This window comes from Canis lupus, chromosome X (assembly GCF_011100685.1).
Source record: "Canis lupus familiaris isolate Mischka breed German Shepherd chromosome X, alternate assembly UU_Cfam_GSD_1.0, whole genome shotgun sequence".
NCBI lineage: Eukaryota > Metazoa > Chordata > Mammalia > Carnivora > Canidae > Canis > Canis lupus.
This window is the reverse complement of record NC_049260.1, coordinates 56,310,825-56,337,915: the sequence shown is the minus strand read 5'-3', so window position 1 is coordinate 56,337,915 and position 27,091 is coordinate 56,310,825. Positions and strand designations below refer to the sequence as shown.

The window sequence follows — 27,091 nt, the reverse complement described above, 5'->3', positions numbered from 1 at the left end:
ATGATTTGCTAGTGCAATTGTTCTGTATGTTAATGGTTTTTATTTTTCTTTGCACAAATGATGTTATAACAACATTAGTGGAAATCTAAGGGAAAGAATAACTCACCAACAGGCCTTCCACTCACAATAAATCAAGGTTTGCTTTTTCCACAATTGTCTTCCTGTCCTTGCTCGTGTGCAGACATACTTATACAGGGTTTATAAACTTCAGCACAGGGATCCCTGGGTGGTGCAGCGGTTTGGCGCCTGCCTTTGGCCCAGGGCGCGATCCTGGAGCCCCAGGATCGAATCCCACGTCGGGCTCCCCGTGCATGGAGCCTGCTTCTCCCTCTGCCTGTGTCTCTGCCTCTCTCTCTCTCTCTCTCTGTGTGACTATCATAAATAAATAAAAATTTATTAAAAAAAGTTCAGCACAGATACAATTTTGTACTGTGCTTTTTTGCATGGAACCCTCATCATAAGCATTGTCCATGTTGCCCAACTGTCCTTCTAATTAGCTCTTTATGGCTCTATCCTACCTCAGTGAGGTGGGATGCATCAGATTTATGTAGGCATTTCGCTGTTATTCTGCCCTTAGGTTGGCCATTGCACTTTTTATACCCACTTTTTGCTTCCCTTCCAGTTCTGTCCCAGGAAGTGTGTGTGGCTATCATGATTAGTCCCAAGCGCCAGAGCTCATGCTTCCACCCCCAACATGTCTCTTGGTTGTGGGAGGTGAGGAGCACCAGGAAATATTTTGTTTGGTGGCCTAGAGTTTCAACTTCTTCCATACCACCTTCCAATGGGATCCTTTATTTTTTTTAAAGATTTTATTTATTTATTCATGAGAGAAACACACAAAGAGAGGCAGAGACACAGGCAGAGGAAGAAGCAGGCTCCACGCAGGGAGCCCGACATGGGATTCGATCCCGGGTGTCCAGGATCAAGCCCTGTGCTGAAGGTGACGCTAAACCGTTGAGCCACCCAGGTTGTCCCAATGGGATCCTTTAAAAATATATTTTATCCACTTATTCATGAGAGACACACAGAGAGAGAAGCAGAGACATAGGCAGAGGGAGAAGCAGGCTCCCTGCAGGGAGCCTGATGTGGGACTCAATCCCAGAATGACCTGAGCCAAAGACAGACGCTCAGTCACAGAGCCACTGAGGCATCCCTCCAATGGGCTCCTTAAGTCAGGTTAGGAAATAGGTCTTTGGGAAGAAGGCCCCCAGGGGCATAGAGGCCACCTGACTCTCTCAGAAGCCCTTGCCCTTTTTAGCATCCATCACACTGAAATCAAGAATTGTGAGAATTTGAGAGGCGTATGAATATGAAAGGGCTGGGTCTACTACGAAAACACCTCACAAATGCAATTAGATGACTTCTGCATTTTGTTTAGGTACAGTGAAGATAAAAGTGGACTCATTTTCATCTTGGAGCCCAGACCACCTTGTTCACAGCACAGATATGGCTGCTGGGGTTAGGGGTGATCAGAAAGCAGCATGATACCAATTCTGTCTGCATCCAAAGCCCCCTCAACACCGGGTTTAGGCTTAAATTCAAGAATACTCCACTCTCTTGCTAGATCAGTAATCCTCAGCTCCAGTTTCTGGACCCAATACAGAGCCTCCAATGAGTTTAATTATTCTCACAACACAAACGTGCCATCAAATAGAGATATGGTGGTGGGACTTCTACCAGGCTGGAGATTGCAGTCCTTGTTGCTATAGAGATTGGCTAGTCCTGCCAGAACAGAACCGCAGAACCTTCATTTCACCACACCTGCTCTTCAGGGTTACTAATTCCTGCCACAGTGGCAAAGATGCCAAGAAGCACATGGCAATAGGAACAAGTGTGACAGTCAGAAAGACTTGGGCTCCAATACTGGCTCTATGACTTCCTTGTCATCAGACCCTGAGGCAGCCCTCCCCCTGAGTCACAATTTTCTCATCTGTAAAATGGCATCAACAACCCCTGTGTGGAGGTTCTTCTGAGGGTTAAGTTAAAGTTGTGGATGAAAGATGCTGGTGTACTATAGGTGTGTGATATTGCTTCCTTTTCCCTTCTATGTGAGATAGAGGTTCAAATAGATGGTGCCTATATGCCCAGCTCTGCACATGCTGTGTAGTTAGGGTGGCACTGGCAATCTGTCTCCCCCTACCCCATCCAGATTCATAAGCCAACAGGGCTATAACTCAATCAAGAGATAGAAAAGGGTGTGGAATTTGGTGGGAAATCAATTCCAACTCATAAGCTTGGCAGACAAGGTTTTCCAGTGTCAAAGCAACCTATGCTTCCACAAGCTGTGGCCATCCCAGTGCTACGTCCACCTGCACCCCACCTGCTTTGCAGCTGCATTGCTCAGCCTGGCCACTCCCCATGGTCCTCCAAACATGCCGGGCTCACTACTGGTTCCATTCTTAGGGAAGACCCATGGTATTCCCCCATTTGCAATCATAATCACTCTCCTTTCATTTGAAAAGCAATTTCAACTTTCTAAAAGTTTTTCTAGCTATCTCACGCTACATCTTCTCAATCACCCTTGGGGGGTGGGCGGGGTTGTGTTGGCCTAAGGATCTCCTTTAAGAATGAATAGGTTTTTAAAAAGATTTATTTATTTATTTGAGAGACAGAGTATGAGCAAGGGGGAGAGGGGCAGAGGGAGAGGGAGGATCTCAAGCAGGTTCCATGCTGAGTGTGGAGCAAACATGGGGCTCGATATCACGACCCTTAGATCATGACCTGGACTGAAATCAAGTTGGCCACTTAACTGACTGAGCCACCCAGGTGCCTCAAATTAATAGCCTTTTATAGCTGAAGGATGAAGGTAGCAGAAGTGAATGAATTGCCTAAGATCACTCTGCTGGTTCACAGGCAAGAGAGATCAGAACTCAAGCCTTCCGAGGCCTGGTCAACAGCTCTTTCCCACCCTTTGATAAATAAGTTTTAGCTCTCGTCTTTGAGAAACTCACATTTTGGTAGGGGAGATAAGCATGTCACAACAACCATAAAAATGACAACCCAATCTGAAAAGGCTACATACCAGGTAATTCCAACTATATGACATTGTGGCAAAAGCAAAAACCAGGGAGACAATAAAAAGATCAGTGGTTGCTGGAGTTTGGGGGTGGGTAGGGGAAGGATGACTACTTGGAACACAGATGCTCAGGGCAGTAAAAATACTCTGTATGATACCATAATGATGGGTACATGTCATCATACATTTGTCCAAACCCACAGAATATGCAACACCAAGAATGAACTGTAATGTGAACTACGGGTTTTGGGTGATAATGATGTGTCAATATAGATTTATCAATTATAACAAATGTCCCACTCTGGTGGGAGTTGTTGACCATGGGGGAGGCTGTGTGTGTGTGAGAGGGGCTGGGGGTATATAGGAAATCTCTATGCTTTCTCAATTTTTATGAACCTAAACTGCTCTTAAAAAATTAAAATCTTAATTTAAAAAAAAGACAAATGAAAGCACATTGAAAAGACATTGCCAGTAATGATAGAATTATGTACAAGTACCAAATTAGTACAGAGGATGAAAGGATAAACTGTTAATAAATTTTGTATGGAAGAAAGAGATCAGTCAGGGAAGGCTTCAGAGAAGAGGAGACACTCAGTCCGAGCTTTCAAGGATGAATAGGAAATTGCCAAGAGAAGACGGAGGCTTGAAGGGGGGCATTCCAGGCCAAAGGTAGTGCGTTTGTGAAAGCATGGAAGTTGAATGAGCATGGTGTATTGGAAAACCAAAAGTCATTCAAGATGGCTAGATCATCAAGGAAGTAACAGGAAGTAAGGCTGGAGAAGTAGGTGTGTCCAATCATGGAAAGTCTTCACGTCGTGCTAAGGAACATACACTTTACCCTAGAAACAGGTGCTTCCCAAACTTAAGGCAATTTTCAACTTTTTCCATTTCCATGCACCACCGGTAATACTATTTACTATTTACTTAACTATTTTATTTTAAAAGACTCACTTTAGAACATTTAATCTTGCCCCAATAAAAAATATATGAGAAACCATGGGTTAGATTTGCTAGTTATATTTTTTTTTCTGATACACATTAAAATATATGCAGAATTCTGAAAGGTAAAAGAAAAAAGTTTTCTCTAGATCATGTGCAAATGATCCCCTGGACCACCTGGGACAAGTGGGGCACACATTGGGAGCAATCCTGACCTCCCTGCCCCAAATTAGCAAAGCTTGGGTTCATAGCATGAGAGTGCAGGGTCAGATCACTCTGGTGGCTTGCTGCACTAGGCATGGTCAGGAGAAGGGCAAAGGTGGAGCCCAGTTTTGGAACAGGCCAGAAGTAACAAAGGTCTGGACTCACACTGACAGTGGATAAGAGGAGAGGCTGCCAGGTCTCAGAGGAAGACTCAACAGTAAACACTTGTTGAATGGATGGATGGATGGGTGGGTGGATGGATGGATGAGTGAAAATTTTAATTGTGAGGGAAGGGAGAGAGAAGAGCAGACATTGACTCTAGTTTTGAGTTTGGGTTACTGGAGAGATGGTAGTATCACCAAGAGAAAATGGATGAGAGAAAGGGGAGCCTCTTTGCAAGGGTGAAGGGTAGTGCGAAGTGTGCTTAGCTGACTGTGAGGTCCTTGTGGAACATTCAGGTCGAGATAGAGCAGTTAAATGTTAGTTTAATTGGGGAATAGAGATATGAAGGCTAAGCCTATGGAAGTCTGTAGATGTGTCCTTTACTGCCAAAGGAGAGGGTATAGAGTGAGAGTAGATGCAGGCCTGAGTCAGAGCTCTGAAGAAAGGACATTTGCAGATAAGGGGCAATGGAAGAGGTGCTTTCTTCTTCCATAAGGATCTTCCGGGTGACCTTAGGATAGACCTACCTCCTGTGGTTGGGCCTCACCTCCTCCCTTAGACCACCAGATGTTTCCTGTGCTTATCTCCTGGGCAGCCAGGGCCGAGAGGCAAACCAGTCCTTTCTCTAGTTAGCCCAGTGGGACTAAGTGTTCAACCAAGGCTTCTGGGACTGCTAAGGATGATGAGTGAGCAGGTACAGTGCTGGGGAAAGGCAGGGTGCAGGAGGTGAAATGGGTCAGGAGGTGGAGTGGGAAAGAGAGGGAGAAGTGGCCCTGAGGCCACTTCCTCATGCTGCCAGAAGCTGGTCTAGCAGCTACTGCTTCTAGGATGACCCTAGACTGGAGCTGGCATTGGAGATGTAGAATGATTTCTAAGAAATGAAATAGCAGCCTGTAAGTGTCCCGAGCTGTAGTGCCAGCACTTATGAGGAAAGTGATCCTCAAGCTCCTGTACTGGGCTGCAGAGTATCTCCACTTAACACCTGTGGGTCCTGAGCCTCCAGCTCTGTGGCAGAGAAGCAGGATGCTATGAGGTGGTGGCTGGGCCATTCACCTAATGGTGGGTTCAGAAGAGTATGTCCCCAGAAGATTCCAAAGACACTTCAATGTCCAGAATACCTGCTGTTAGCTGGGGCCCCACAGGGGCCCAAATTAAGCCCACCTAGGAGGTCAAATCAAGCCCAGCTCTGTCAGGTGGACCCCAGTGACAGTCACCATGGCTGGAGCACATTCTAAGTTGTTTTCCTGTAGCTTCCTTTGCTCCGACACCCTGTGAGATCCCCGTTCTAGGGCTGCTTCTAGAACTGGCTGGCCCTGGACAACTCCCTGTAACCACTGGGCCAGCTGAGTCCCCAGGAAAAGGCAGAGACAACCCTCTGGTCCTGAACGTAGCAGGCTTTTGGCAAGACACCAATCTGTGTGTTGCTTTCTTATGGTAAACTTGAGTGAAACTTGGCAAAAACTTTCCTTTCCTTCCCACTGGCCTGATTGGTAGATGCTGGCCTCCCAAATGGGTACAGAGAGAACCAGGGGCTTCTTCTGTGAGGAGGGACAATGAGAAGGGAGACAAGGGGGTACTATCAAGATAGATGGAGGAGGGCAGGGAAAGTACCCCTGGCCCTAGTGCATGTGGCCTGATCAGAGGTAGCAGTGGAAGATGCTTCCCAAGTGGCCGAGGATTAGGCGGGAGGGAAAACAGTTGTTGTTGGTGGTGGTGGTGGAGTGGTTGTGACAAGAGTAGTTTCATCCACATTGCTCTTGCACTGCTTGGGAAGGTGAGCTAGGAAAAGTTGTCTCCAGATTCTGTCTCCCTGATTTCCATACTGTCAGCCTCCAGGGAGAGGCTGTTGGGGGGGAACTCTGCCAGCACCCTTGAGTTCATGTCTGGAGAAGGCCAAGTGATGGCACAGGGCATGCCCAGGGTAGGAGGGCAACTGGCTCAAGGCTGGCATGTGTTCCTCTCACCCATGCAGTGAGGAAAGCTCTCCTCCAGGGCTGGGGCAGGAGGTGGGGGCAGGGCATTACACAGCAAGAAACTGATTTGTCTGGATCATTCTATGCATGCAGCATATGAGGTAGAGCCAGGAGAGGTGTAGGTGTACAGTGCAAGATTGGAGGGGGGCTGCTGGGGGAGATGAGGGTTTGAATAACAAAGGAGTCTCCTAAAGGATAAGCCATGCATGGTTTCAGGTCTCTGCCTACTGGATCCAGACAGAAAGCACAGTCCTAGCAATAAACTTCACATTGCTCACTTCCCTGATGGTCCAGCCACCCTTCAGAGGCTACATGGGGTTGCTGGCAAAGAGGCTGGCCCCTGCCAGCTCAGGGAGCTCTGACTTATGCAATTCAGGCTGGTGCAGGAGCAGCGGAGCTGGGAGTTCACCCACATCTCCATCGGACTCTCCCCGCCCCCTGCCAGCCCCTGCAAGTCACGCCAAGGGTCAGGGGCCCCATGCGGCTGCAGCTGGGGAGGCCCTGGCTGTAGGAGCCCCAGAAAAAGGAGGGAAAGGAAGAGAGTACCTGTTGCTGAATGCATCCTGCTTTGGCGCTTACTCCTCGGTTGCTTGTGGTGAGAGTTGCCCATCATTCTGTTCTGGACAGGCAGCCGCCCGGTGGCTGCCTCCTCCTCCTCCTCCTCCTCCTCCTCCTCCTCCTCCTCCTCCTCCTCCTCCTCCCCCCCCCCCCTCCTCCTCCTCCTCTTCCTCTGCCTGTGCTCCTCCCCAGGTGCTTACATCACCTCAGCTTTGCTTCTCACACACATGGCTCATCCAAATCCCACTTGTGCCCCTGGCACACGATTGTCCAGAACTGACCCTCTCACTTGGACTAGAGCTTGCTAGGAGCTTCTCTCAGCCTTTCTCTCTCTCTCTCTCTCTCTCTCTCTCTCTCTCTCTCTCTCTCTCTCTCTCTCTTCTCTCTCTCTCTCTCTCCCCCTCCCTCCCTCCCTCCTTCCCTCCCCCTTCCTCAGTCTCTCTCTCCCTCCCTCCCTCTTGCTTAGTGCTCTACTCAGGTCGAGCAGCGCAGGTTCCAGGAGAACTCTAGCGAGCCCTGAGCATGGCCCCCGCCCCATCTGCCTCCGCAGCCAGGGCGAGCACAGGCACCCTCAGGGACCCGACTCGCCCGCCCTCACAGTCCCTGGCTGCTTCTGCTCTCAGAGCTGTCATTTCTGCTGCCGCTCCTCGCTCATCTGCAGAAGCTTGCAGGAGCGAGGGGCCAATAACAGAGCCTAATCCGGGAGTGTGACAGGGACCAGTGAAGGAATGTGCTACCCAGGAATTCCAAGTGATACAGCTCCCTGCTCCACTGGGGGACGGATCCAGTTCTGTAAATGACAGCTGCCAACAGACTCTGGGCTCGGGTCCTGACAGACCTGGGGGAAATTTGGGCAGAGCATGAGGCTGCCAGGCTGTAGGCTTGGAGCAAACACAGTCAGATGCCTCTCGCATGCCTGCTGTGGCCACCAGGTGTACCTGCCTCCTCGTCAGACACACTTGAAGCCTCACTCTGTTCTCCCCTCCCTTGCCTGCTTTGCCTTCCCAGGGGGAGGGCCAAGCTGCAGCCCAGAGATTCACTGCCTGGAACTGGGACCTTCGGCAGCCAATAAGAGGGCTCCTTCCATGAGTGCCACTGTAATTCCCACATGCACACCCTCTCCCTCCTACTCCCTCTCCAAATACATGCAGCTGCTCACTGCAAGTGCTGCAGCCCTGTGGGGTAAGTGACACAGGGCAGGTTGTGCTGACTCAGCTGCTCACTCCAGCCCTAACAGCCTGGCGGCAAGGAAGGGCCATGGTTCCTGGAATCAATGGTGCCGGAGCTAGGCAGCCTTGAGTGACTTCACTTAACTTAGTGGAGTTGTGGGACTGTCCAACCTGATGTCATTGGATTCATGCTCACAGAGACAGAAGACCTGTCTGTCATAGTCATGGCCACAGAGCACTGTGAGTACAGGGTTGGCTAGAGCGTTGGCCTAGCAGACTTGGAGCACTGCACCACCCAGATAGCAGAGCCTTCTGACTTTGGGGCACGAGGTCTACAGTGGGATCCATCCATCCACCTGTCCGTTCATCCATCCATCCATCCATCCAACCACCCACCTACCTACCCACCGAATCATTGCCATTCTTTCAAGTTCTCGGGGATCTACTCTGGCCAGGCGGGTCTTATGCTAGGTGTTGGGGACACATATGTTGCGAGTCACCATCTACAAGGGGTAACTGACAGACACACGCACAGAGTGTAACAGTACCATGGGATCACTGCTATACCAGGGAAAAGATCCACATGTGGGAGCACCAAGAAAAGCTTCTTCAGTTTGGAAGAGTTGGAGGACACCCACCTAGAGGAGGTTATACTTGGACTGGGTTATGAAGGATGAAGAAGAGTTGGCCAGACCCAGAAAGAGAAAGGACATGCTGTTAAATATTTGGAATACTAGGATGCCCTGGGTGGCTCATTTGGTGAAATGGCTTCCTTGGGCTCAGCCACCAGATCCCAGGACCTGGCCCCGTGTTGGGCTCCCAGCTCAGCAGGGAATCTGCTTCTCCCTCTCCCTCTGTCCTTCCCTCTGCTGGTGCTCTTACTAGCTCTCTCTCAAATAAATAAATAAAATCTTAAAAAATAAAATTCTGGAATATTCCCCCTGCCAGAAACCCTTCCTGCCAGGCCCCCAACCATCAAGGATCTCTCAGTTTTCTTCAACAATTCCACACACATCACTGAAGCCTCACCCCTGTGCCAGAATGAGGCTACAGAGGGAGGTGGACACTGACTTCAAGGCTCCCCAGCCTAGTTGGAGAGACATAATTATACAGAAAAGTCACAGGATGGTATGATCTTTGCTTAGGCCTTGTAGCTCACTGTGGAATGTGGCAGGAGGCCTCCAAGGAGACCTCCTGGGGCCAAAAAAGAGGGCTTGGGAAACAGAGGTCCCAGAGCAAGTGTAACAGGCTAAAAGGGAAGCATCTTGGGAAAATGGATGTATGACCATGGTCATGGGAGAGGTTTATGTATGTGGCAAAAACCTTGAAGGTAAGGTTTAGGGAACATCTGGTCCCTGCCCTCTTCTCTACTTGGGGTGGGTCCTAGATGTGAGTCTTGGTAGGTTCAAGGTTGTAAACATGGCCTGAAGAGAGGGTGAAAGAGACAGAACTATGAGATCTGGAGATGGTTCTAAAAGGCACAGGACAGGGGCACTTGAGACTTCCATTAACTAAGGGGCACCAGGCAGATACAGTAGGCACCTTGCTAAAAAGTGCTTCTCAGGGTGTCTGGGTGGTACAGTCTGTTAAATAGGACTCTTGGTTTTGGCTCAGGTCCTGATCTCAGGGTCATGAGATCAAGCCCTGTGTCAGGTTCTATACTCAGTACGGAGTCTACTTAAGACTCCTTCCCCCTCTGCTCCTACCAATCCCACCCCTTTGTACTCTCTCTCTCTCTCAAATAAATAAATAAACCTTTTTAAAACAAAGATTTTATTTATTTATTCATGAGAGATAGAGAGTGAGGCAGAGATATAGGCAGAGGGAGAAGCAGGTTCCCTGTGGGGAACCCAATGTGGGACTCGATTCCAGGACCCTGGGGTCACAACCTGAGTCAAAGACAGATGCTCAACTACTGAGCCACCCAGGTGCCCCAATAAATCTTTTTTAAAAAAGTGCTTCTCATCCCCTTCTCACCTTCTCTACTCAGCTCTAACCCCATAATTCCATTAAAGCCTTCTCGCCATCCACTCTGAGTCTGCAGAGCTCACTCCCTTTCTCTGAGTACCTTCAGCCTTGGCTATCTGAGCCACTCAACTTGTCCCTAAACATAGATGTCTTGAATTTGTTAGAAATCTTCCATGGGCTCATGAACCTTCTCTACTCTTGGCAGCTTTGTGAATTGCTCGAGGGACGTGTCAGAATTTGGACCCTCGAGGGTGCCCTATGCAGGGCCTGGCCCAGAGGACATCTTGGTTAGTTTTTGCTGATAAATCGGTATGGACCACGCTACCCTGCCCATGCAGACCTTCTCTCATCCTCTTCCTCCTACTTCTCCTTTGCTCCCTGACAACCCCTCCAAAGCTTGGTCTTCCTGCTCCTAGCAACTCAAGATATTCTCAAAATATTCTCACTCCTTTTGACTTATCAGGGTGGACACCCGGGCTGTGTGTGATGCGGGTGGCAGCAGTTCTAATGGATCTACTGCTGCCAGACCACTACCCGTGGAAAGGTGCTAGGGAACTCAGCTATCCCTTGTGCTGAGCACTGTGCTCAGGCTTATGGGTATTATGGAGGGGGCTAGGTCCCCTGTGGTGTCTTCATGTGGACTTTGGGGGGCAAGGAAAGGGCTTCTTTTCAGCACGTGCACAAGCCGAGCCAGGCCAGAAGCAGCAGTGTTTATGCAGGGAAGAGGACCAGGCTCCTCACCTGACTTGGTGCCTTTAGACATACCTGAAGAGGGGACAGAGGAGTCTGAGGCCTGAAATCAGCGCCTCTGGGGTCCATCTCCTCGAAGTGAAAGAGTTTAAGGCTCAGTGTTGTCCCCTGATCAGCCATGCTTAGCTGTACTCAGGGCTGGAGGACGGGGTGGAAAGGGAATGAGGTGGGTGGAACTATCTCCAGACTCCTGTAACAATGGACCCCAAGAGCTAGGAAGAGAGCCAGTGTGTCACTTCAGTTGTGCTCTCACTTCTCACAATCACCTGCAATAGGCCAATGTTGGGTCCCCATCCTGCAGAGGAGAAAATGGAGCTTCGGGAGGATGGTGGTGCTGGAAAGTGGCATGGTCAAGGGCGAGAACCCATGTGAGGCTGACTCCAAGTCCAGCTCTTTGTTGCTCCACTGGCCCTGTCTGCCATGATCGGCACACACTCTATCCTGGTATGGGGAGGCTCCAGGGACGAGTTCCAGAAGGAGAAGTGAATTTGAATACACAGCCCTGACTCTGACTCAAGCGGGTCCTGACATACCAGGCAGTCCACTCAGCGCCATGTCCTGGAGAAACTTCATCCCTTTCCATCAGTCACGGCTCACTCAAGCATCAAGTACCAGCTTTTTTTCCAAGCCCCCCAAAATGCTGTCTTCTATTCCATCTGCTTGGAAGGGTTTCTTCCCCACCCCCAGTTCTGCTCGTTAAAAGCCGTATTCATCTCTCAAGATTCAGCATCCTCCTCCGTGAAGCTTTCTCAAGCCTTAGCTTGCAGCCAGGAGCACACTCTCATCCTCAAGGCCACATCCTTTCCATGACTGGTAGGGCCATTGCCTATGCCTCCTGTCCTGCTTCCAAGCCTCTTCTGATCTTCCCAGCTGTAAACAGCCTTTCCCTTGGGTTTACTCTCACAATACAATGCAATGGTCCCTGAAGTGTGGTACACATTTTGCTAGTGGCACATGAAGTAGTGGTATGGCAGGGAATTTTACATATCTGCAGACCATCTTTTTTACATTTAATAGTCATGTATTTATTCTAATGCCTACTCGACTCCAATAATAATTGGAGGAAAAAAGTGTAATTTCTTGAGTATTCAAGGCTGAATTAAATGAGTTCAAGAAAAAGAATTTGCTATCTGTAAAGTGGATTGAATTACTTATCCCTTTCTTGTCAGCTGTTGTGAGGAGGTGTGCAATGATGGCTACAAATTGCTTTGAGGAGGGCTTATGTAGTCCTGGTCAGGCTCAACTTTCTGACCTGGGTAATGGGTATATGGGTGTATTCATTTTATAATCATTCACTGATGTATGCACTTCAAAAAAAAGATTTTATATATTTACTTGAGAGAGAGCACAAGCGGGGTGGGAGGTGGACTGGGGGCAGAGAAAGAGAGGAAGAAGCAGACTCCCAGCTGAGCAGGGAGCCCAATGTGGGGGCTCAATCCCAGGACCTTGGTATCACAACCTGAGCCCAAGGCAGACGCCTAACTGACTGGGCCACCCAGGTACCCCTGTGCATTTTTTGTGTGTGTTTTTGTGTATGTGTGTGTGTGTTGATTTCTCATAAAAAGTTTATTAAAAATAAAAGCCTGACACATAGTAGGCCCTCACTCAAGGTAAGTTGCATGCTTCATATTTTGGACCCAAGGACCCACTAGAAGGGTGTTGATGCCTCTGATATCCAAGGAAGGGTAGGTTTAGATGTATAGAAAGTGGGTTTAGGGAGGGCAGTAGGCTATGGAATTGTGATTTGAGGCACGTTTTCTTCTTTGGCTCCTGTCCTGGTAAGAAAGCCAGAGAGCCTTCTGAGAGCCTGTGCTGATGAGTAGCAGGCCAAGACCAAGACGGTGGAACCAGCCAAGACTTGGATCATAAACAAGCATTCATCCCAGAGGATAAGCAGAGAGGCCAGCACAAGGGACAGAGCACTGGCCTGATGCTTTATGACCTTGGGCAGGTCCTGGGCCTCTCTGAGCCCCATTTCATTTCCACCTGGGCAGTTAAATACATAGACCTAATTGCTCCTTAAGGGTCCTCTCACCTCAGATGCTCAAAGGGCTGTCCTAGGCTTTGACCTTAGTCAACAAGTTTGTTTTCAAATAATCTGAACACCCAAACTGTTCAAGGTTGCCGATGATACAAGAATGAGGGACTCCAGCTGCTGCCTTCAGAGGGTTTCCAGGTCTCAGTTTTTCTTATATACTTCCCCCCTGGGGCTAGATGAGCACCATGGTTCACAGTAGGAGGGTCTCTGAGAGACTTTCAAAGGAAACCATAGCCAGGGTTGGAAATACACATGCCTCCAAAGGTCAGGAAGTGGGGCAGGACATTTGTGAAGTAGGCTGGGGGAAGCAATAGGGAGTGTCAGAGAACTGGAGCATTCATGCTGCCCACCCTCCCCATAGCCCCCACTGACCCCCAAAGCATTCATCCTCCAATCTGGGAAACTTCAATGCTGGTCAAGCCTAATCCATCTGTAGTCCACAGGCTATCAAGAGCTTGCCGCTTTGCTTCCTGTTGGCTGTGGCCACCAAGTATACTCGAGCCTATATTCCTATAGGTATATATTTCTGTATAAACACTATACATGTAATATCGCACCAATGGATTTTATAAATTGTAAAATATAAAGAACTGTGTAACAAAATACATGTGATTAGGGATTCTCATATTTCTATCCTGTACCCCAATAGATTATGCACCCAGTTTGGAGGCTGCAGGCCTTACACCCAGCTGATGGGAGAAGGACAAAAGAAGGGGACTGAGCACATGCGCTGTGCTCCGCTACCTTTCAGGGCTTGTTCCCAGGTATATCATTCCCTCACTGAATAGATTTCACTGGGCCTGTTGTAGCTAGGTCCTGTGCTGGGCACTGGGAGATAGAGAGATGGACAGGACAGACAGAAGTAGTTGACAAGCCAGTCAGAAGAGCCAGACAATAACTCAAGGTGTAAATTATTGACGTAGGGCTGGTGTGATCAAAATGCTGGGGGTGGGAGAATTCACATGGTGATATGATGGTGAGCGACAGGGATGAGTGTGGGGAGATAGTTTAGATCAGTGGTCTGGGAAGGTCTCCCTGAGCTAAGAACTGAAGATGTCAAGGAGCCAGCAGAGGGAACAGAAGGTGCCAAGCCCACGAGGTGAGGAGAAACGATTCTGAGAAATGGAAAGAAGGCCTCCTCCTAGGGTGGAGGAGGTCAGGGGAAAGTGGCCAATTTTATTTGAAGCACAATGGGAAATCTACTAGAGAGTTTTAAGCAAGGAAGCGATCGGATCTCATTGAAAATTTTCCAAGACCACCCTGTCTACTACATGGACAATGGACCAGAGGGGATTGGAGAAGAAATGGGAATGTCAGGAGGCTGTGATATTGGTTTGGGCAAGAGGCGGCAAACCAGGATCAGGCAATGGAAACAGTGAGTTCAGGCAAGCATAAGATGTGACCTCCTAACAACCCTACAATAATGCCCTTGTAAGGCTGCTATTATCTTCCCCACTGCACATTTGAGGAAACTGAGGCCAAGTAAAGTTAAATAACTTGTCCACGATCACACGGCTTGTAAGTGATAAAAGCAGGATTCACCCAGGTCTGCCTGGTTTTCTTCCCATTCTACTTTAAATTCTAATTACGTTTCTTGCTCCAGGGAATCATTCACCAGGACCATACAGGGTCTTCCTACTTCTACCCTGAAAATCGCTTGGCATCCTGAACAAAGAAAGGGGGACTGCAGGCTGACCGTGCAATCAGCCAAGGGTATGTGAATGGTTAAAACAGTCCATTCGTCCCGTTTTCCTAAACATGCTGAGTTCACCAGAGCTCTAACTAAGGGAAAAACCATTCTTTCCTTCGGAGGGGGAGTGGACAGGAGGAGGGTGGTGATGGTATATTTGGAAATAGAAAAATAAAGGCTGCCAATTTCTGCCTTCAAGGGAAGCCCAAGGGCACAGGCCATGACAGGGCAAGTGACTTGCCAAATCCCTCATAGCTCCCAAAGTTGTTCATGTGAAAAAGAAGACAGAATTGTTCCTCCCAAAGACATGAAGTCCTTTACAAAGCAGTTTGTTAGCAAAGCCTCGCATCCCTGTCACTATGCAAAGCACGCTGGAACGTTGCCATGGCAACAAGCAGCTGGATGCCTGAATTGGCTCAAGGCCTGTCTCAGCAGAGGCCCAACCTGTAGGGGCAGCTCCCAGAAAAGGGTGTGTGTGTTGGGGGGGGGGGGGAGCTGGTTTTGCAGATGCTGATGAGGAGCCCTGAGCTCGCTTCCAGGTTACCAGGGTCCAAAGCCTGTGTCTTCAGGAACTATTTCCTGTTGCCAGACATGCCGAACTTCCACAAACCACAGAACTCCAGGTTGGCATAACCCTGACCCTTTCCCCCAGTTCTCTTCTGGTGTGTTCCCCCCGCCCCACACACACCTTTCTTTTTTGTGTGGCTGGGAAAAGGAAAGAAAAGGGAAACATCCACCTGCTGTAAGACAAAACTCCCTGTGTTACAAGAAGAAACTATAGCCCAGAGAGGGAAAGTGACAGGCTGAAAGTTGCAAGGCCTTGGCAATGCCAGAGTCAGAGCACAGCTTCCCTGACTCCATGTGTGAGTTTCACCAGTGTATACTTCTTTCCCTGGGCACCTGGGAGGGAGGAAAGTGATTCGGTATTGATGGAGGCCCTCCCAGTACATGCTGTGCTCCATTCTTCCAGCTATTCCTCATAGCTCGTCTGCATCCCAGACTTGCAAGACAACTATTATTATCCTCATTTCACATGTTAGGAAATGGAAGCTCAGATAGGTTAAGGGGTGAGCTGCAGGTCACACAGCTAGACAGAGTGGTGTTAGACTCCACCCTGGTCTTTGCACTTCACCACAGGGCCCCACGCTCCTGATCCCACATGCGCTTCACTGCCTCCAGTATGAACAAGACACACCACTGCAAGTGATTCTAGACACTGTTTCTCCCCTGCCACTTATGACAAAAGAGTGCTCTCCAGTAGATCAACAAGCTGCCACCCAGTAAAGACCAGCCACTGATGTATTTCTCCAAGCCTCAGGTTCTGCATCATTAAAGTGAGGGTAACTCTAGTTGGAGGTTGCTGGAGGGGTGAAATGAGAATGTGTATAAGGTGGGCAGGGCGGGGCACCTGGGTAGCCCAGTAACGGCTGCCTTTGGCTCAGGTCATGATCCCGGGGTTCTGGGATTGAGCCTAGAGTGGGCTCCCTGCCCAGCGGGAAGTTTGCTTCTCCCTCTGCCCCTCCTCCCGGCTTGTGCACTCTCTCTCTCTCTCTCTCAAAAGGTAAAAAATAAAATTTAAAAAGTGGGAAGGGCAAGGTCTGGTGCACAGCAAACACTCAATAAATGTTAGTTACTGCTAAGAGTATTCCCTTTAGGGACCAGTTCCAGTTCTGCCACGTCAATGACACCAGCCCTTATTTGATGCAATTTCAGTTTCATTCCCCGGTCATCCACTCATTGCCGGCTGCCAGCACCTGGAGTTAAATTCCTTCTGCCAGAGGAGAAGAGGGCCTCAAGACAAGGTGATACCGAGCCAGTCCTCAAATAATGAAGCGATGTTTGCCAGTAAGATGAGGGTTGGAGAGAGGACATTCCAGGCAGAGGACATTAACAGCAAGAGCCTAAAGGTATGAAGGTACCTGGTGTTTGGGGACAAAGAGTGATCTAGTACAGTGAGGCAGAAGATGAGGTAGTCGGGAGCAGACCACGGAGGACTTGTGTGTCAGGAGAAGGGGTGATGGATTTTATCTTGAAGGTGACAGGGAGCCACGAAAGCTTTTAGGTGAGGGAGATCAGCATGGGGGCTACAAGGTGGAAGGCTGATTCGAGAGAGGCGAACAGACTGGTCAGAGGTGGTGGGAAGGTGTGGGGTGAGAAGGGTTGAGGGCTGAGGATGAGTACCAGGGTGGGAAGGAACAGTGGAGGAGATAACCTGAGGATAGAATGGGTAGTGCGCTCTCCAAATTAGGGAGCCCTGGGAGAGGCATAGGAACAGGGAGGAGAGGAGAGAGCTCAGCTTGGCTACTGTGGGTGTGCGGTGCCTCTGGGCACATTGTCCACAAGGTCAGGGCCGAGACAGAAATGGAACAGTCACCAGCTCTTGGAAGTCCAGCTGACCCTTGACAACGTGAGGGTGAACTTCATGGGTCTGCTTCCGCGAGGATTATTTTTGATACAGTAGAGAAGTGCAGCTGTGTTTTCTCTTCCCTGTGACTGTCTTAACGATGTTTTCCTTTCTTTATTCTAAGAACACAGTATATAATCCATATAAAATACAACATAGGCAATAACAGTTTATGTTATCAGGAAGGCTTCTGGTCAACAGGAGGCTATGAGTTATGTTTTGGGGAAGTCAAAAGTTGTATGTGGATTTTCAGCTATGTGAGGGGTTGGTGTCCCTAACCCCCATGTTGTTCAAGAGTCAACTGTGTATGAAGAGTGGATGGGACAGTCCGGTTTGAGTGGGGAGATTGGGGAGAGAGGGAGCTTAAGTTTAAGCTTTAGTGTCATGATTGTTTGTGTTTCTCCCCTGCCCTGCAGTGGCAGCCTTCCTGACTCACTACTCCAACATTTATGAAGATGCAGAACAAGGCACTCCTGCAACACGGTGAGCAAAGATTGCTCAGGCTGTCACGCATAGGGCCTTAGTGATCCAGGTGGGCAGCTGACACCCTTGTCTCAAAGATTTTCTGGGAGAGGGACTCATGATAATTCCAACAGGTCACACCAAATTAAGGAGCAGGCAGAGAAAGCCTTCAGGTCTCAGCAAGCTGTTGAGCTCATGGTGGCAGAAACAAGTCTTCTAAAATTCTGATTTGTGCTTGAAAGTTCAAATTTTATCTTTGGTAACAAAACTGTGGGCTGTTTTCCTTGAAGTGACAGGCTCACTTCGTTCACTTTTGAGAAGACGCCTGCCAACTACTCAAGCCTGAATAACTGTAGTTCATCGGTCCTTCTTTCAAACACAACGGATGTTCCATGGAAAAAAGAGACCTATTGAGCTTACACCTCCAACAACTGCACAAACACTTTTCCTCCAGACAGCCCTCAGACTTCAGCAAAACAGCACAAGTGCTCTACATGTTCTTCCCATTTCATTGCACAGATTATTTTTAAAAAGATTTTATTTATTTATTCATGAGACACACACACACACACACACACACACAGAGAGAGAGAGAGAGAGAGAGAGAGAGAGAGAGAGAGGCAGGCAGAGACACAGGCCCTGGGCTGAAGGCGGCGCTAAACCGCTGAGCCACCTGGACTGCTCAGATTATTAAAAAGACTTGAATTCAATGATCAAGATTTAATTTTAAAAATAACATTTTTTTTTACTGGGTTATGAAAGGATAAAACTGGCTTTCCTGGCCCCTGAGAGTGTGCGGTGGTGAGGTACGCAATGACCAATGGTACAGGTGGGTGCTACCACTTTAATTTACTAAGGTGCCAGTAGTTTTGCCCTGGGTGCGAACATCAACCTAGTGAAAAAGGCACCCCCTGAAAGGGTCTCAGTAACTCCTAGAGGTCTACGGACCACTTTTTTTAAAAATTTATTCATGAGAGACACATAGAGAGAGAGAGAGAGGCAGAGACACAGGCAGAGGGAGAAGCAGGTTCCATGCAGGAAGCCTGATGTGGGACTCGATCCCAGGACTCCAGGATCATGCCCTGGGCTGAAGGCAGGCGCTAAACCACTGAGCCACCCAGGGATCCCCTGCGGACCATTCTTTAAGAATTGCTGGTTTAGAGGGGCTCCTGGGTGGCTCAGTGGGTGAAGTATCTGCCTTCAGCTCAGGTCCTGATCTCAGGGTCCTGGGATCGAGCCCCGCTCCGGGCTCCGGGCTCTGGGCTCTGGGCTCTGGGCTTTGGGCTCCAGGCTCAGCAGGGAATCTGCTTTTCCCTCTCCCTCTGCCCCCACTTGTGCTCTCCCTCTCAAATAAATAAATAAAACCCTAAGAAAAAGAACTGCTGGTTTAGAGAGATTCTTGCCCAAACCCATAGGGGCAAGTTAGGGAGGGTTTATTGTAGCATTCTTTGGGGTCACAGGGAGTTGATGAGACCAAGATGCCTGGTCTTAGAGGAGCACAGAGGTAAACTGGGGTAGATGTGTGCAGTCCCCAGAAGTTGATAAAGTAGATGTGCATGTAGCAGCATGGAGAGACCTCAAAAACAGTGTTGAGGGAAAAAAGATATAGAATATCATCTATGAATCAACGCCATTTCTGTCCATTAAAAGCATGCATAAATATATTTTCAAAGACACCTGTATTTCTGAGACACATACCAACCTACTAGAGAGAGGATGTGAGTGGGGATGAAAGATGAAAAGGAAAAATAAAATCAAACAAAAAAAGAACATAAAGGCCCTTGCATGGATAGATGATCATGTATAGAGCAGAATATTTAACTGTGCCCTTGAGTCAAATAAGGACAGAGTGAATGGGAGGCAGAAAATAGTCTACTCTTTCAAGAGTACTAATAGTGAAAGGGGAGGGGGTATTGCTGGAGAGTTCCAGAGAAGGAAGTGGGTGAGGTAAGTGCTTTTTGCCTCCCATCAGTGTAGCCAAATGTGTGCTAGCTTGGGTTACCACTGGCCTCCTGATTTCTGAAGGTCACAGAACAAGGCTCTGAGAGGTAGGGAGGGCATGGGAGGAGGTCTCCAGTTGCTGGTTCTTATTTTTTTTTCTGGGAAGTAGAAGATGAAATCATTGCCTAGAGGTAGATGGGATGTAGCTGGGGCATGACGATCCAGGGAATATGTGAAGCAGCTGCCCTAGAGATTAGGGGAAAGGAAAAGTATTTCTGGGGGATCCCTGGATGGCTCAGCAGTTTAGCGCTGCCTTCGGCCCGGGGCGTGATCCTGGAGTCCTGGGATTGAGTCCCACATCAGGCTCTCTGCATGGAGCCTGCTTTTCTCTCTGCCTGTGTCTCTGCCTCTCTCTCTCTCTCTCCGTGTCTCTCATGAACAAATAAATAAAATCTTTTTTTTTTTAAAAGTGTTTCCAGGCAACACTGACAGTCCATCTGGAGACTGAGGGATACCTGAGATGGATGGCAAGAAAATTGCCTTGATTTTCTGTTTATGTATTTAGTCAATCAGTCAACAGATATTTATTGAGTGTCTATTATATGCCAAGAACCTTGTAAGGTACTTGGGATACCATAAGGAATAGAATAGGCATATTTTATATAAAATGAGGATATTTTGGGATCCCTGGGTGGCGCAGCGGTTTGGCGCCTGCCTTTGGCCCAGGGCGCGATCCTGGAGACCCGGGATCGAATCCCACATCAGGCTCCCGGTGCATGGAGCCTGCTTCTCCCTCTGCCTGTGTCTCTGCCTCTCTCTCTTTCTCTCTCTGTGACTATCATAAATAAATAAAAATTAAAAAAAAAATGAGGATATTTTATATCCTTATGGACCTGCCAGTCTAGTGTGAGGAGGTAGGGGCGGCGGGGGGGAGATGTTACGTAAGCACACAGAAACAAATAATGCATCATAATAATGTTGAGGAAAGAAGGCACAGGGTGCTGACTCTACTGGTGAGGGTTAATGCAGTCTGAAGAGCCTTTTGGTAACCAGAGATCTTCATTTCCAAAGCCTGCACAGCGTCCCACTACAGGGACGCTCCCTGATTTACCTAGCCAGTCCCTTACTGGGTTCACCTTCACCCCATTCTTTCCACATCATAACCCATATTTTGATGTTCATCTCCATGCACGCATTTTTGGGCATTCCTTTCATTATCTCCTCAGGTTAAAGGGCACACACATTTTTAGAGCTTTAGAAACATTGCCATACTGCCCTGCAGAAAGGTAGTACTGGTTTACACGGGAAAAAGTCTGCTTTAAAAAAAGGGGGGAGGCACCTGGGTGGCTCAGTGGTTGAGTGTGTCTGCCTTCGGCTCAGGTCATAATCCCAGGGTCCTGGGATGGAGTTCTGCATCAGGCTCCCCACAGGGGACCTGCTTCTCCTTCTGCCTTTCTCTGTGTATCTCTCACGAATAAATAAATAAAATCTTTAAATAATAATAATAATAATAATAATAATAATAATAATAATAATAAAAGGTTAACAGTAGTCAGATCCAGGTGGTAAAAAAACCTGCGAAGACTTTTTTCTTTTCTAAATTTTCTGGATTTAAATTTCCCATTTCCCCACCTTCTAACAACTCTTACGCATATGTGTGTTACTCACTTAAAAATATTTTTGAGTTCTTAATGTACACACACATACAACATAAATATTCAGTGACTACAAAGAGAATTCAGAGAAAAGGGAGTCTCTTTGACCCCTAGACCGCTTCTTAGGCATCCTGCCAGAAATGTTCTGTGCATATACAAGAAATTAGATGGTGGCATGAGATTATACGCATTCTTCTTTTGCACCTTACACTTTTTGTTTAACACAAAGAACCACCACATTTTATCCAAGACTGCATAGTATTATTCTATGGTTATTTGAGCTATTTCCTCTACAAAAACATGTAATATTTATTTAACAATGATAATAAGAAAGGTGGAAAAAAGAAGAAGAAAGACCATCTACTGAGGTTAAAATATGCCTCCATTTGTTCAGGTAACATGCTGGGTTACAGAAAAAAAAAAAAAAAACTAAGAAATTTAGTTTCCAGGGCGGGCAGGGAGGAGGAGGGGTGGGCAGGGGAAGCAGAGTTTTTAGTCTCAAGGTTTGGAACACCTGTGCTTTTAATAAACAATGGATTTGCTTTTATCTGCGAATCCCATGACTGATCATGCCTCCCCTTTCTGTTATCTGCCATGAAAGCTTACAGCCAAATTTTGGGACTCACATTTATCAAGAAAGGACTTCCTGACCTTCACTTTGTGTCAGGACTTCTTCACTGGTAATCCTTGTTCTCCTCTTGCCTCATCTTTCTCTCCTACATCTAATTTAGGCTCTTTCCAAGTACTGGGTGTAACTTTGTAAGCCACCTTAAATTCTTTCTGGAATAAATCAAGGTACAAAGATTTTTTTATTTTTATTTATTTATTTTTTTTACAAAAATTGAGCTAAATGTTCAGTTCTCTCGCCAACGCAATCCTCAGGGGAGATGGGCAAGACACAAGCAGGCTATGCCTCGAGAGAATAACAAAAACCTAACTGGAGGTCAATCAATTGCTGGGCTACAGGCGTCAAAGCTGAGGTCTTCAGCTTCTAAATGCGCAAAGCAATTTAGCGCTTGAGTTCCCATGGCAACCATGGCCGGGCACTCAGGCGAAGATTCAGGAGTTCCTGCCTGGCGGTTGCTGCGGGGCTCTAGCTGCTGGCCGCGTGACTCCGCTCAGGCTCTGGCGTTTAGATTCTCAGGGACTTTGCATCAACGGGAGTTCTGGAGTCGGGCCTAATTGAAAATGCAGTTGCCGAGAAGAGGTGAAAAGTATACATCGGAGACGCAGTGCCAGCGAGGTAACCCTCGAGTACCAGAGGTTCCTACCCACTTTTCTCTTCCTCACTCTCCCTGCCGCTAAGGAGGTTAGGAAGCGGGAGATAGGACATCGGTGGGAGGGATCCACAGCAAGCTGCCCTTTCTCAAAGGGGCTAAGGGAGTGACTGGAGTATTGACAGGGGAAGGGCTGCCCTCATTAGCATTTTTAAAGCCTCAACCTGATTGATTGCTTTGGCCTCTCCCGGAGAAAGGTTGTGTTACCCGCAAGCGGAGGGGCCTCGGCGTGGGGGCTTGGAGAGGGAAACCCAGGAGTAGAAAGAGACAAGGTCGGTGAACGTTCCCTGGCCACTAGGGGAGAATATAGATAAGTATTCCTCTGATCCGGGAAGAGGGAAGAAAACTTTCTCCGAATTAAGAAAACACAAAGGAAAAAAGCAACATATTTGAGTGTCGTTAAGAAAAAAAACATGAGCACATTCCAAAGCACAATAAACCAGAAATCAAAGACAAAAAAGAAGAGTGGGAAATAAAAAGCTATTTGCAGCACAGGGCAAAAAATGGTTAATAACTTTATTACATAAAGAGCTTTAAGTAATAAGCTCTTTACCAATAAGTAAAAAGACACACGTTTTACTTTAATAATCAGAAAAGCCAACTCGGTTTAAAAAAAAAGAGGACAGCAGAAGAACGTGTCATTCTCTGAAAGGGAAGCTATTGAGAATCACAGAGTGTAGATCAGCTCCAACAACTGCAGAAGCGGCTGGGGGAAGAGAGTTGGAAAATGTCTTGTTTATTGCACAGGGGAGATGGGGTGGGGTGGAATGTCTCCTAAAGCTTATTTAAAAACAACCAATTTAAAAATAAATAAATAAAAGCAACCAATTTAGAACAACCTGTCAAAATTGTACTTGAAGGGGCACCCGGGGGCTTAGTCAGTTAAGCGTCTGCCTTGGGCTCAGATCATGCTGGGGTCCTGGGATCCAGCCCCGCATCAGGCTCCCTGCTCAATGGGCAGCTGGTGTCTCCCTCTCCACCACATGTGCTGTCTTGCATGTGCACTCTCTCTCATAAATAAATAAATAAATAAATAATAAATAAAATCTTTAAAAACTGGTACTGGAACCTGTCACTGACCTCTGCAAGCAAGAGGGCTCTGCTTCCCTCTTGAGAGGAGTATGGCAGGGAACATGTTGCATCATCTCCTTGGGAAGAAGGCTATGATAGAGCCCGACACCCAGAGCAGACCTGGCCTAGGGTAAGAAGGTGCTCAGTGAGACCTTGCTGAGGAGCCTCTGAGGTTCTTTTCATGACAGTCAAGTCCTTAAGTGCAGTCCCTGCCCCCAAACAGCCTTCAAGGGACTTAGCTGGGACCATTCCTATTCTGCACTTCTGTAGATGGCAGGGCTATTCATTTCTCCCACAGACATTGCTTGAGACCTCTTATGTTGGGCATGAGATGGGAGTGGAGGAGTGGACCCCCAAATGAGAAGCTCATTACAAAGACTTCTCAGTCCATTGCAGGAGATAATATGCAACTTGTGAAAGAAGCAGCTTTTGAGATGGGCTTTGAAGGTTGAGTAGGAGTTCGATAGGCAGAGATATAGTCAGGGTGAGTATCAGAATTGGAAGTAAAGGCAAAGATATGAGAGTGGGTGGGATAATATCTAAAACCCTTTTCAGCTCTGCCAGTCTATGATTCTGAACTTCATCTTCCTCCTAAGCAATAGTACTTCCATGAAGTCATGGATTTGGTATGCTACTAATAGTGTCCTCTGATAGAAAAATAAATACACAAGCATTCAAATAAAAGGAAACATTCATTCATACCTCTCAAGGGCATTTTGCTTAATGCCAGTGGTGGGGGTTCCACATTTGGGGAAATTGTGCCAACAGTAATAAGGAACTACTGAGGGACCTATCTCCACAACTGAGAAGATTGGAGGGGGAGAGCATGGAGGCAGGCAAACTGGTCAGAGGTTCCCACAAGAATCCAGTGAAAGGGAATGGGTCCCTCGACTCAGAAGAAATGGCCCAGAAGCCTGGGGTGTATGGGGAGAAGTGATGATTAGACTACAGAACAGGTTCCGAATTTCTAGTTTGCTGCACATAAATTCGGATGAGGCAGGGCTTACATTCAATTCTGGCCATTATGTTCTTTGCAACATTGAGGGGTATTGTTTTACATTTCCCTTCTCCAATTTGGGACACATTGTTATGGTTGTTAAAAAAGGTGCCAATCTGGGCAATGGCAGGAAATGTTTTCCCACAGGAAAGGCTCACATCAGATCCCTGCTGCCTTTCACAAGTAGAAATCAAGCCTCCTCCTACAGAGGACAGGAGTGCCAGACCACAGTGGCACCTTCAACAGGCGTTGAAGAAAGAAAATGTTCCTGGGGCACTTGGGTGCCTCAGTTGGTTGAGCATCCGACTCTTGATCTAGGCTCCGGTCATGATCTCAGGGTCCTGGGATGGAGCCCCATATCAGGCTCCATGCTCAGCATGGAGTCTGCTTGCGATTCTCTCTCTCACTCTCTCCCTTGCCCCTCCCCCACTGTGAACACTCTCTCTAAAATAAATAAATTTTAAAAATCTTTAAAAAGGGAGAAGCAGGCTCCCTGCAGAGACCCCCAATGTAGGACTCGATCTCAGGACACAGGGATCACGACCTGAGCCAAAGCAAGATGCCCAACCACTGAGCCACCCAGGTGTCCCAAAAATCTTTAAAAAATAAGAAAGAAAATGTTCCTTTTTGATTAGTAGCTCTGGAATGGAGTGTTCTGCAGAGGGCCTGGGGGTAAGGGAGGAAGCAGGCAACACATTTCCAACTCTGTCATCTGAGCAGCCTGGAATGAAAGCCCAGAGAGATGGGTTGTTCTGGGGAGACCACCACCTACCTGCCTTTTCCGTTTGCAACCTGGAGGAGGCCAAGATTGACCTGGCAGTGATGTGGAAGAAGCAAGAGAGAGAGGAAGGTCAGATGGGAGATGACCATGTGGCATAACTGTGGCTAGGTCTTGCAGTGGCTGCAAAAACAGAGAGGGAGGGCAAGGTGTGGAACGTTGATGATGACTTAGGGAAAGAGGGTCTCTCATACACTCTTGGGTGAATGTGGAGCAGTTTCATGACACACATACCTCTCAACCCAGCAATCTGACTTCCAGGCACATACGAGATTTCTACATATACAAGGGGTAATTACACAAGACTGTTCACCGTAGCATAGTTGGTAATGGTAAAAAAGAGATACAATCTAAGTTTCTATCAGCAGAGGGCTTCGGAAAAGCGATTTTATTCTTCATGCGATGGAATACTATGTGGTGGTCAACACAAACAGCCTACATCTATACGTTTAAAAGGAATAGAGACCAAAAAGATAAGACTGAATGAAGAAAAGAAAAAAGAAAAATTGCAAACAGCTCTTTCACACAGAATATCACTTATGACAGATTTGAAGTATATAAGACCCCGTATCACACATCACACACAGACACATAAACATGGCCTGGACACGTATCATGGTCAAGATAATGACCCAGTACTACACAATATATATTGTACATATACAATATACCTTACATATACCTTGCATGTAATACTATTAAAATCCCTCAAGATGCTGTCCTGTCCCTGTCCAGCTTGGGCTGGATTTCACCCTCCATCCATCCACAGGGCACCCTGGCACAGTACACAAGTTGCAGAACCATACACGCTAGACAAGCATTCCTGACAACCGGGTTCTTCATAGTCTTTTATCATTCTGCAGCCTGCTGGAGGCACTGCCACCATCTTGGCTGCCATCTGTGCTTTGCAGCCCCTGTCAGGCCTCCTTGCCCTGGATCGCAGGCAGGAAGTTCCATTGAGTCAAGACACAAAAATGGGTTCTAGGGTGAATTTTGAATATTATTCTATGTGCAAGGACTCTGATCTATTATCACGAACATCTCAATTGCCTCAGTTAGAGTGGTACCTGCTTCTCTAGCCTCCTGACAGAGGTCCAGTAAATTCTGAGAAGCTAGAGGCCAGAAACAAGCTGTTGCACCCCCTGGTGTGGCCTAAAGGAAATGCTGGCGACACTTCTGCCATTGTTCTGGGGGAGAAACGAAAGCCTCCTCCATCTCCATCCCCCGGGAGCTTTTGGGTCTGCCAGAACATCTGCATTGTCATCAGTAGGGATTGAACATTAGCAGTCTCCTCAGAGACCCTTGTGGGATCATGCTGTTCCTTCTCAAGCAAGAGAATACAGCCTCCTCATTCTGGGAAGGTAGGGACTGTTGGATGCGCAACTCTGTCACTCTGCCCTCCCACCAACAAAGTCACCTGCCTCTGCTTTTCACCAACTCCTTTCTCCCCAGGAGGACAGGCCCTTCATTTTTCCCTTAGGGCAACTCATGCTGACCACTGCTCTGGATCCCATCCCATTCCATCCTATTAGCTAACTACCTTTCATTGAATCCAAGGGTGGGAAGGTTACTCTTTGTCTCCACGTCCTCATCTGTACTATGTGGGGAGAAAATAGTATCTGCCTTATTGAGTTGTGAGGATTGAACGAGTTAATTCACATACAGTGTTTATCTTAGTGCTTGTCATATAGTAGGCACTCACTAAATATTGCTCCTGATGCTGCTGATGGTGATGAGTGTGAAAGGCACAGTTAAGGGCAATGAAGTCTGAACAGCCAGGCCTGGGATGGACAGCTCTGGAATGAGAGTTTGCTTCAGGATGGAGGCCCCATAAAGAAGGCTCAGGCCGCTGCTGGGCTGGATCCTGGAGGCCATCAGGGTGCATTCTTCTGCAAAGCAGAATCAGCCACCCTTTCTTCTTGAAATCCCATCTTGTCTCCTCTGTCCTATTTAGACTTGTTTTCCTCATCTGAACTGATCAGGCAACCCGAGGGCTTATAAGCACTGGGAGCTGGCCTCAGGTGCCATATTGCACCAAG

General features: G+C 47.8%; 1 protein-coding gene and 1 long non-coding RNA gene across 5 annotated transcripts in view; one reads left to right on the top strand and one right to left on the bottom strand.

Moving 5' to 3' along the window:
- NHSL2 (NHS like 2) overlaps positions 1-27,091 on the bottom strand; it is a 252,935-nt gene that overhangs the window by 78,914 nt on the left and 146,930 nt on the right. The gene's annotated exons all lie outside the window — the stretch shown is intronic.
- Positions 1-27,091, top strand: part of LOC102155092 — a 31,668-nt gene that overhangs the window by 4,110 nt on the left and 467 nt on the right. Inside the window, exons 3-6 of one of the 2 annotated variants that reach the window (XR_005386334.1) lie at positions 13,427-13,541; positions 14,381-14,490; positions 16,181-16,374; positions 17,288-17,354. This is a non-coding gene — a long non-coding RNA (uncharacterized LOC102155092). Of the gene's footprint in view, positions 1-13,426; positions 13,542-14,380; positions 14,491-16,180; positions 16,375-17,287; positions 18,328-27,091 lie in introns of those variants that run through there. The other variant, XR_005386333.1, reaches the window with a different exon arrangement.